General features: G+C 39.0%; 1 non-coding gene across 1 annotated transcript; it reads left to right on the forward strand.

Moving 5' to 3' along the window:
* The first annotated feature begins 10,684 nt into the window (after positions 1-10,684).
* LOC136490317 (small nucleolar RNA R71) lies at positions 10,685-10,793 on the forward strand. The gene has a single exon (XR_010767606.1). It is a non-coding gene; the product is annotated as a small nucleolar RNA R71 (small nucleolar RNA).
* The last annotated feature ends 997 nt before the right edge of the window (positions 10,794-11,790 follow it).

The following is an 11,790-nucleotide window of genomic DNA, read 5'->3' on the forward strand; positions in this document are numbered from 1 at the left end:
ATGTTCTAAGATGATGGGAGCATCCTAGGTTGCACCCTCCTAATGACGAAGATGCTGGCGTGGTGACATAGACCCGTTAAAGGCCTCCTCAGTAGACCTCTTGTCGTTCTCCATGCCTTCGAACCTATGGGGAAGCAAAATCACACCAAAGACAGAAGGTTTGGGATGAAGCAGGTCGATTTTCGATCCATAGCCGTGGCCCGTATATATAGCCCAGGAGGTGAGAAGATAGGCTTCGTCGGAGTTATGGAGTTAAAGTCTTATATGAAAATGGATCGACACTCCAAAAATTCAGGGATGGATCATGAAGAGATAATAGATTCAGACTTATTGCTTCCCCTAATTACAAAATATCATGGGATTGAAACGAAAGGTTTACATTAACTAACAATCAACCCGCTAAGACTTCTTTGGATTGAAGAGAGTCCGGATCCCCACAAGGCCGAAGGTCATCATGGACCAAGACATATCGGCCCACTGATAGAAGTGCATCAGGGAAGAGAAAAGGCTGCCTACTTTAAAGATATGCATATATCCAACCGATTCCTTAGTGGCTAGGAAACAATGGGAAAGAAAGCCACCTGCTAAAGGACGCCCATTTCTTGGTGGCTGGGAAACCATGGGAAAGAAGTCTGTGGTTTCCCCGATGAGCATTTGACAAGGCGGACAAGGGAAAGGTGTCCACATATTTTAGCCCTTGCAAACACTAGAACAGCTCTACGATCATGGTGAGAAAACTCAGGTGATGTCACAAGAGTTCTTCTAACCATAGTGGCTGATCCTCTTGCTCGATAAGGCGCTGAAATGAGTGACACAATCACCCTATGCACAAGAATTCTTCTAACCACTCAAGACCCTCATAGCAAGGAATTAGACCATGGAGGGTCTGGTGGAGCCAAAGGCACTCGAGGAAGCAAGCAGAAGAGAAGCATAACTGAGTTGTTCAGTCGCTCTCACCAAAGTTGGATAGACATTTATAGTCGATCTAGAAAGATGGTTCCAAGCGCCCATGAAACAATGGTGTTCTCATGAAGCTTTGAAGCATGGGCTCATAAGTAGGCAAGGATGGTGATAGATAGTAGGCCCCAGATCAAGATTCTCTACCCATGACCATGGACCTATCGGCGGTACATAGTGGTAATTTTGGAATAAAATTACTTTTATCCCAAAATTGGGGGCATGTGTTTACACCAAAATTTGGGAAGAAGAACGTAGAAACTCGAAGCTTCCAAGATTATGTCATCAAGGAATCGATTGCATAAGGACTGATATCAGCTGATTCAGATGCGGCACTAGAATCAACTCTCTTCGAATGACGTCAACAGATGACGACAATGAGCTACGGTTGGCGTCGGGAAATACACATCGGACTCTACAAAAAGAAAAATATTAGGGTCCAAGTTATCTTAAGTTAGGAATGTTTCCTTTTAGACCAAAGATTGTAATGAGTCATACTTGGGGAGGATTCATGCTTAGGCTCTGGGTATAAATATTGAACCCCAACTATTATAAAAGGACATCCAATCAATCAATACAAGTTACTTTTTTGGCTTTACGCCAACCCTTAGGAGTAGGAGTAGTATAGATCTCAGCGAATTCTTCAACAAGCAGGGCTGCATCGGTCCAGCCGACCTTTGGCTTGTCTGTGAGTACCATTATGGCTTATACTTATGTTTGTACAGCTGCATCAGTTAAATTTGACCTCCACTGTGAACTCTAGTATAAGCTCGTTATCGACTCTTATCTAGTTCAAGTACGGCTGCATCGGTTAAGTTCGACCTCCACTGCTCGAATTAGATTAAGGTCAAATTATCGACTCTACCTAAGGGTGGCGTCCTTCGAGTAGATTCATTAAGTTACCGATCTTGCTGATGTTTCTTATTGTTATTAGTTTTCAACAACATCAACTTGCCCAATCGAGATCGATCTAGATCGACGTCACATCCTTTTAGTCCGTCCATTGTTTTGTTACAATATGATGTTTCTTACTTTTAGCAACGGGTTATGTTTTATCGGTTGTTCTACTTCGATTTTGATCATGCATAGTATGCAGTTAAGGCACGTATGATCTTAAAGAGGTTTACTGGCTAGTTAAATTTGGTCTATAGTTCGCTACTATGGCTGTAACAATCCAGTCGATCCCCATTGATGGCACTTTAGATCGGAGGATGATAGCTGGTAGATTTGTTCTCGATCAGTCATGACATTAACTGTTTGCTATGTCTGCATCGGCTAAATAGCCGATCGCCTATGCTCTAACGCATACAGTGTGTCTCCATGATTCTATTAAATTGAATAGATCCGTTTACTTTAAAGGTTTGATTTGTTGTCTTTATCATGGCTACCATCGATCTGGTTGAACTCCACTGTTAGAGATAGTAGGTTAAGTCTGATGAGTTTACAGGTTTGTCCATGTTAAATAGTCGATTGTTCACATGCTGTAGTCCTTTTTCACCTGAATCGGCTATTTCAGCCGATTCACCTAAGCTTTCACACACATAGCGTGTCTTTCGGAGAGCCTGTCAATGTGTAGATGGTTTTTTGGATTCTTCGGTTTTGGTTTGTTATTATCATCATAGTTGCCATCGATCCAGTCGAACCTCACTGTTGATGGTAACAGATTAGATTTAGAGTTTTGTAGATCCATTCGTACTAAATAGTCGATTTGTTCGCATGCTATATCCTTTCTTGTTAGATTCATCGGCTCAATGCTTTACACTGGCAATACTCACCTAGCTGATGATTTTACTGACATCTGCGTGCATTGTGCTTGTCAGTATAAAATCAATTGCGACCCATGAGCTTTGTAGTCCGTAAACAACCGATTTCTTCGCGTATCGGTCGTTTAATCAATTTTTCTCGTTTAGCTGCTCCCGAAGAGGCACACTTGGAACTATCTAGGCGAAGATCGGCATGTTCCACCTTAAATTACTAATAAACTTTCTCTCCTTGTTAATTGCAAGACAAATTGACCGACACGCCTCGGGAGGAATTTGCAGGATCGGTTAGCCCTGCGTTAAAGCCAAGCGGATCTCCAGCCTTGCTCTATCAAGCAGATCCTTCTGGCTTGCTGTGTGCCTAGCACATCGATATGTTTTTGCGCCGACAGCTTGTCATGTTGTTTCTAAACATTTGGAGAACTTGTTGTTTTAGGTAGATGGATGCTAAATCTTTAGGTGTCTAATGTATGTGGCTATTGATGCAAACACTATGACATCTTTGAATGTATTGGAGTCATGCTAGACTAATGATTTATTTATATATGTTAAATATTAATAGCACAAGAATCATGTTTGAATGCTATTTGTTTATGTTGTATTAAATCTCAATTCTTCTAGAATTGTATGTAAAATCTCTATAATTATCATGTCCAGTTTTGGTAGACAAAAAAGACGATTATTTGGTGTTGACAACACTGGTAGGAAAATTGTCATTTTTATCTGCTGGTGTCGCTCTAGAAAAAAATGATTTCATCATCAGTGATGTCTAATTTTCCTGTTGATTGATGTTGATAAATGTAGATTTCTAAAGCTGCTAGGTTTTAATTTTTCTGTCAGTCATGTACTGTCGGAGAAATTGTTTCTGACGATTGGTCATCATCCATTTTTAAATTTCCCTATTGCTCTCCTTTTCTGTTACTTTCTCTTAGTGTACCATGAAAGAAATTGATTTTTAATTTTGAGTAAAATTCACTCTAGGTCCCTAAAATTGTCTTCAAGTGTCAGATAGGTCTCCAAAGTCCCAATTTGCATTTTTGGGTCCCTAGAGTTTGTTTGGCTCCCACTAGACATCCAAACGGATCTAAACCTGACCCCTTAGGTGACGTGTGGCATGCCATGAAGCATCCATCATGTAGCCGGCATGCTGATGCAGTGTGGACCGCTAACCAATGGGGGGGTTAGCCCACGCCCCACAAGCACCAGCCTTCTCCCCCATTCTATTGTTTTGTCTACCTCCTTGACTTCTCCATTGGTGAGAGTTGGTGATCATTTGCGACAGATGGAGAGGAGTTGTCAGCGCAGCCGAATGCGTGTTGTCAATGTGATGGTTCCACTTGTCCACTGTATTGGATCTGGCACAAGTCCAAAGTTGCTTCTTCAGTATTTCCCCTCTGAAGCCTGCATCCCTGAAGTTGGCATGTAAGTGCCTTACCTAGAAATTGTGCTTAGGTTCAGGGAGCACTTCTACAATAGCTCGCATTAGTCCCTAACAGAAAGAAAAATGCACACATTAACATGCAGATGAAACCAGAGAATATATCATGAATGAATGAAACATGCTCACTTTTTGTTTATCAATCATAACAATCTAGGGACATGTATCAATAATACCCAAGTCATCCTTCTTCAATATATGAAGAAACCACTTCCAGCTAGCTTTGGATTCGACTACCACCACAACAAGTGCAATAGGATATATGGAATCATTAGGATCTATTCCTACTGCAGCAAAGATGATCCCACCAAATTTTATCTTAATATGACAACCATCAAAAAACAATATGGGCCTACATTTAGGGAGCCCCTTTTGCATGCATCTAGGGACATGTAACAGCGGGAGAAGTGCCTGTTCTCCAAATTCAGGAAACAAGTAATGCCTGGATTGCTTCTCCTCACTTCGTTCCCATAGTCCCACACTTGTTGTATTGAGTAGCATCATCACCCTAGATCTTCTTCATTGCTATCCTCCTGGCACTTGCCAACTTGCTCCTTGAAGGGGTCAAGTTCCATTCCCTCTAGACAGTTCATGCAAAGTTTGCCAGAGTCAATGTTGGTGTTTATTAACGTGTCACTTGTTTGAGTACTTAGCCACCTATTGTAAACCTATACCTCTAACTTTACTAGGTTGTCATCCCTAGTGTTGGTGTAGAGATATTTGTTGGTACTACATAGTATTACTACTAGAATAACACTAAGTAGTTCTTTATTAATTATGTGACTAGAGAGAATATATATAAATCTATGAACCAAAAGTATCCACAAGAGCACAGATAATATACCATTATAGAATTTTACCCGAGAGTATTTCAGGTATCATTATTTATATTTTTACCACTGGGAAGGTCAAGCATGGTTATGTATTGATAACTTATACTATTGAAGGAGAAATAAACCATAACCAATGTTCTACTCATAACAGAGATAAGTCATAGGATAAGATACGTATATAATAAGTAATAATAATGATAAATCACTCAGAGCACTCCTTTCTATATCATTAGCATGGTCAGGTAGAATATTAGAGGAATAATTCCTAAGTCATTCTTAATTACATGTCAAAGAATACATTTGATTAGTGCAATTACACATACTAATCATGGTAAGGTCATCATCATTTCTACACCTAAGGGATATTACTAAGGAAGATTGAGGGCAGAGCTCGTTCTACCTTCGTAATCGGACCCTACTTGCACCTATATTCAGGGAGTGGACTACAAAGGACTCAACGGGAGTGTCACATCCATGATCTACCACATCACCCAGAATATAGGGTGTATCCGTAGGTAAACAACATATAAGCACCACACTTACACAATGTCGACCACCCACCCCGTGTACATCAGAGTGAGCGCTATACGAACTTTTGGATAAACACAATGATAAACTAGCTATACTAAGTATATAATCAAAGTAGACGTTGAACATCATAATGAAGAACATTAATAAGATGAACACTAAGGTTATCATAACAATTGTAACTAGCATATAAAAATAATGAAGAAACAAAAGAGAGAGGGGTATAAAGTTATACCAAACCATGCTCTTAACAAGATCAGGAATCCAAGCAAAGTCCTACTTGCCTCCCTCAAGATTTATCCTAACTAGCTATGCTACAGAGGAGGAGGAGCTCTAAGGAGAGTAGGGTTTCTGTCTTCTCAAATGACTTGATGACTTCTGATGCCTAGGGGAGGCAGGGCCTGGATTATATAGCCCTGAGGGTCCAACGTGAGCCCTTGGATCAAACCGACTTAAGCAATAGCCTAGATGCATCCTCAAAGGCGGTGGGAGACCGACATATGAAGCTGGCTGATAGGTGGGCCCAAGGGGGCGGGTGGCCCCAACTGCAGGCCGAGCAGCCCCACATGTTAGGGGGTGGTGCTCTGCTTCGGTGATTTGCTTTCTGGAATCTTCTAGAGTCTTCCCACGTAGGTACCATAGCAGAACACCGTATTTTGCTTTGATGATTAGGTCCACCTTAGCGGTTTTCTGATTAAACCCTGCTGGAAACACAAATTCACCAAAACTCATGGAAATTATTAGTTTAAACCCCTAAACCTTCATTGGTGATTATATTTATGCCCTTATACATGTTTAATTGATGGTTTAAATTGGTTGTTAACTACCATCAACAACTCCCCCAAGCTTATGTTTTGCTAGTCCCTTAGCAAAACTAAACTTAATAACTAAATTTAGAGTTTAAGGATTTTGAAAATATTGAAGCAACTCCTCAAAAGTACACATGCATTCAAACAAGAATTCTCCTCTAGATTAGAATAAACCGATCTGACTTTCAAACTTACTCATATTACCTTCAACCATGGGGCTTCTCAATCTTCACTTGGGTCTTGAGCAATTGAAAGACAGAATGATCAAGTCAAGCACTATGTCTCAAGTTCTTTGTTCAACCATTACTCCAGAGTTTTTATACATTTTCAAAATAAAACTCAGAGCTTCCTATTGTATGACACTCTCAAGTCTCTCAATATATATGGTATTTATGGATCCTCACCAAGACAATAGTGGTGTTATGCCTTTCTCTTCCTACATCTAAGCTTATGTGGAGCTCATAGGAGTGGAGAAAGCATAAAAGAGCATACTTGCAATACATATATGGTAAAGTCAAACCTTGGATCCAAAGAGAGTTGAGTCATACAATCAAATCAAGATGTGCATGTGTATAGATGTTTATGGTGGATATATATGGTGGCTAACCTAATTCTACTATGCTCCTTGAAAACATATCTCTCTTTTGAAACTTGGAAACAACTTTGCAAGAAAACAGGGGCTATCTTATTCATTTTCTTTTTTTCTTTTTTTTGGGCGGGCATCTAAGTACCCATTGTTTTCAATATCTCAGACACTTGTCCATTTTTTATCTCTCTTTTTTTATGAATAACTTTTGCATAGCCCCATGCTTCTTTTTCTACAATGAAAACTTTTGAGAGATAGCAAGAAGAACTTGGAGCATTTATTTGGTGGATATATATGAAGAATATTTTTGGTGTTCACTCCTAGTGTAGGAGTAAAATATTTTTGGGTGGATCTAGATGAAATGGCATGTTGTTGCGCCTACCCCCAGTGTAGGAGTAGTGCATAATTAGATGGTGTGTATGTGATCTTGACTTTAAGATCATGACAAACCTCTCATAAGGCATCAACAAAGCTTGACTAAACTCAATGCAAAACAAGCAGCATATATGAGTGAAAGTTTTCCTAGTCTAAATATCATTTATGGCTCTAGTAGGAAGTCAAGCTTTGTCATACAAGGAACTCATCATGAAGCATTTTTATATTTTTCAAAAGATACATCTCCAGAACTCTAGTATCACTTGGAACAAGATAAACAACAGCTCAAACCTTCTCATATCATATCTATCAATTACCTAGACTTAGCTTAAGCATATGCTACCCACGAGTTTTAAGTTCAGAGTAAATTATTATATCAAAACAGTCGTATCCAAAACTCTGGAGAATTCAAGGCTGAAAACTAGGTACTTGAAAGGAATTACGACAGAGCAACTAGTCATCAATTCCATTGCAAGAGATTATCCTTAGAGCTCATTTTATTTAACTCCTAAAAACTAGACATACACTTTTTATTTTGTTTTCATAATTTAAGATCACACCTTAATATATATATATAGCTAACATAAATTTTTATTTTATTTTTGTTTCTTATGCATCTTTTTATGACTTTAGCAAATATATAGAAAACTCAAAGATAGTAAAACCAAAAAGGGAAAGAAATACTTAGCTAGATACATGAAGGATGCTCCTCCCCCAAGTTGGATGTTGTCGTGGTCTTTCTTAAAATCTATCTCATCCTTCCAGAAGTAGCTTTCCTCATGTAGCGGGTGTAGCAGCGGCTTGGGAATATGTTTTTCAGATGGATGGCTTTACTCTTTATCATCCTGCAAAATATTCCAACAAGAACACAAAAACTCATGGCATAGATTAAGATAAGGGGTTAGCAGTCAGCCATTCAGAGATTTGTTATCCTTGGAGTTTAGACAGATTTCCTAATTGCCAAAGTTCTAGCAGGATGTCTATTAATATATTTTTGGATTTTCTTATTTATATAATGTAGAAACAAAATATGTATGCATGTGTTTTTTTATTTTTATGCCACCATGGTGAATATTCTCATAGGCTTTTACACACTGTAGATTTATTCACATGGGGCTTTAGGCTTTATGATGCAATGATGTAATGAAGTAATTGAACTTTTATTTTTCTTTTCTAAATGCAATGATAATGCAGAAAAGTAAATATGCTAAAGTGAAAAGTAATTTATGCAATGCTAAAAGTAAATATGGATAACTACCGATGTTATGTCATGGCTAGGGTTTGGATTTTTAAGTCCTCCGAACAGAACTTGGCTGGAGAAGAGTCCTTTACTTTACGGGTGCATCATCCGGTCTCAAAGATGGAGACCCTGATGATTGCGCCTCTTATAACTCTGGTGATGATGTTACCTTCTCCTTCCACACATGCTTCATCTGTGGACTTGACCTTGGCAGAGCAGGTTCATCTTTTATAACTCCTTCAGGTTCCTTATCTTCCTCACATTCATTCTTTGGAGATTCATTCTTCTAGTTTCAGGATGATCGACGTCTCCTCCTGGAGCAAGACTTCCTTGGCTGCTCATAAGTAGTGTAACTATTAAAATAATAGCGTACCTTTTCTCCAGTAAATTGGAAGTGGACTTGTCCAGATCCGACGTAGATGATCGTGTTGGTGGTGTTGAGGAACGGTCTTCCAAGAATGATGGGTGTATCATCTTCTTCTTCACCCATGTCCAGAACCATGAAGTCGGTAGGGGCATAGTGATCATGTATTCTTACCATAATATCTTTTGCTATCCCCTCTAGGAATCGAATTGATTGGTCCACCATCTATAATTGCATATATGTAGAGAACAAAGGTTCATCACCGAATAAATATTCATACATTACCTTGGACATTATGTTGACCCCCAATCCAATGTCGTAGAAGGTCTTGTGGAAGATTCTTTTTCCAATGGTACACTCGATCATTGGTATGCCAGGATCATCCTTCTTAGCAAGGAATGGTTAAGCGAGGAGGTGGTCGTACTCTGATTGGAGTGTGTTGATCATGTTGATTGTCTCTTCTTGTGGTTGTCTGGCTTTGTTCTTCCTCCTTCTCCTATTGTTCTTCTTGGCCACTGTTGTCACTTTAGGTAGGTACGGTGTCTGTGGATGTCTAGGAGAATGGTGTATATGATTATTGAACAAGAACTTCTCCTTTTTATCCTTGATTATGAAGCAAATCTTGGCACTGTCCGCATAGATGATGGCTTTTGCCATGCTTAAGAAAGGTCGGCCCAAAATAATAGGTGCCCTTACATCTCCACCTGTTTCCAAAACCGCAAAGTCTACAGGAACATATGATTGTCCCACTTGAATAATGGCATCTTTAAGAATTCCCTTGGGGTAATAGAGTGACTGATCTATAAGCTGCAAACGCATATTTCTGTACAACAAAGCATCTCCATTAATTCGATCATAGATTACCTTAGGCATGATGTTGACACTTGCTCCGAAGTCACAGATAACTTCTTAAAAAATGTGAGGTCCAATGGCGATGGGGATGATAGGTCTTCCTAGATCGTTCTTCTTCTTACGCAAGGTATAATCTATCCACCTTCCCATCGATGGCTTCGTGTAGTAGTAAGCTACATTATGAATATCGACAAGATTTGTAGTTTCTAAATCTTCCAGTTGCCCTAGAATCTTACCTTTATCGGATGGAGGAATAGCAGCCGCCAGCTGAGCTATTTGTGATTCTATCATTTTATTAAAGCTATGCTGGTTCTTAATGGCAGAAGCAAAGCTATCCATTCTATTATTTAGGTTCTCTAGAATTTTATCATTGGAAGCTACCTTTCTAGATAATCCCTCCATAATTTTGGATTGACAAGCAATTAATTCTCTTAAGGATGGTTGACTAAAATTATTAAAATTATTACCTTGATAGTTACCTTGATAATTACCTTGGTAGTTCAGCCTTTATTGCTGGTTCCATCCTTGATTCTGCTGAGGATGAGATAATTGTTGTTGTTGACAAAATTCACATCCTCTTAGGTTTGAGAACAGTTGTTCCCTGAATGCCTAGTGTTGCCACATACTTCACATGTCATGCGAGAATCATGAATGTGCATGACTTCTTGCTTCTTATTGGCTCGATCTTCAAGCTTCTTCATCAGTAGGTCCATCTTGGCAGACAACATGTCTACTTCCTTGAGTTGATGTATACCTCCACCTCTTTTGTGGGTTTGAACACATTCTTCATTCCAGCCTTGGTTGGAGGCCATCTTCTCCACAAGAGTGGTCACAGCTGGAAGTATAAGTGACAAGAATGCACCTCTAGTAGCAGCATCCATAGTCTCATGGGTCCTGTTGGTCAACCCATGGTAGAAAGTCTATATGAGTAGCCAATTCTCCATCCCATGATGAGGGCATTCTGCAATATAATCTTGAAAGCGTTCCCATGCCTCGGGGACAGATTCATCATGTTGTTGCTGAAAGCTTGAGATTCTCCCACGTAGAGCATTGGTCTTACCTATGGGAAAAAAACTTTGCTAGAAAGGCAGTGGAGCAGTTATCCCATGTAGTGTTTCTATCTTTATTGGCGTAGAACCATTGCTTCGCCTTACCCAAGAGTGAAAATGGGAAGAAGCAAAATAGTATGGCATCCTGGGTTACTCCTTTGATGGTGAAGGTGCTGCAGATCTCTAGAAAGTATTGGAGATGTGCACTCGCATCTCCATGTGCCTTTCCACAAAACTAGTTTACTTGCACCATATTGATGAGAGCTGGCTTGAGCTCGAATTCATTATCCTCGACATTGATTGTCGGTCCAGTACGGATGTTGGCCATAGTTGGAGCAAAGAATTTACAGAGAGTCATGTTAGCCATGGCTTCAAATTCTGGTGTTAAGCTTTGCCTTATATGGTTGTCTTCCGAGTTTAATGCTAAGACTTTCTTAAGCTCAGCTTTGGTCTTCCTAATTAATGCTTCTAGATCTACAATGTAGTTTGTCGGAAGGTCAAAACCAGTCATACATTACCCAGCATAAGATACACAAGTAGACAAAGAACTAGCTAAGTGTTGTTCGCAGCCAATCTTTTGGGAATATAGTCTACGACATATACATATACATATACATATATATATATATATATATATATATATATATATATATATATATATATATATATATATAATTACACTTATTTTTTAGCATAAAAAACAAAAGATGTTGAAAAATATTTCATACAAAAGCTAGAACAGGGAATCATGGAATGGCCACATTAGGAGCGAATGGCTCATCGCCAGGGTGGAAACCTTGTTCTTGTGGTGGGGGAGGTCCATTGTTCATACCACCTGATCGATAAAATACAAAAAAATATGAACATAAAATATATGCACAAAAAATTCTTCCAAGTAAAATATGGCAACATAAATAAATATAGATCGATTGCAAGAAATAAGAATATATATAAATGTAGAATACAAAAAAAACATGAATATAAATATAGATCAAATGA

This window comes from Miscanthus floridulus, chromosome 10 (genome assembly GCF_019320115.1).
Source record: "Miscanthus floridulus cultivar M001 chromosome 10, ASM1932011v1, whole genome shotgun sequence".
Taxonomy (NCBI): domain Eukaryota; kingdom Viridiplantae; phylum Streptophyta; class Magnoliopsida; order Poales; family Poaceae; genus Miscanthus; species Miscanthus floridulus.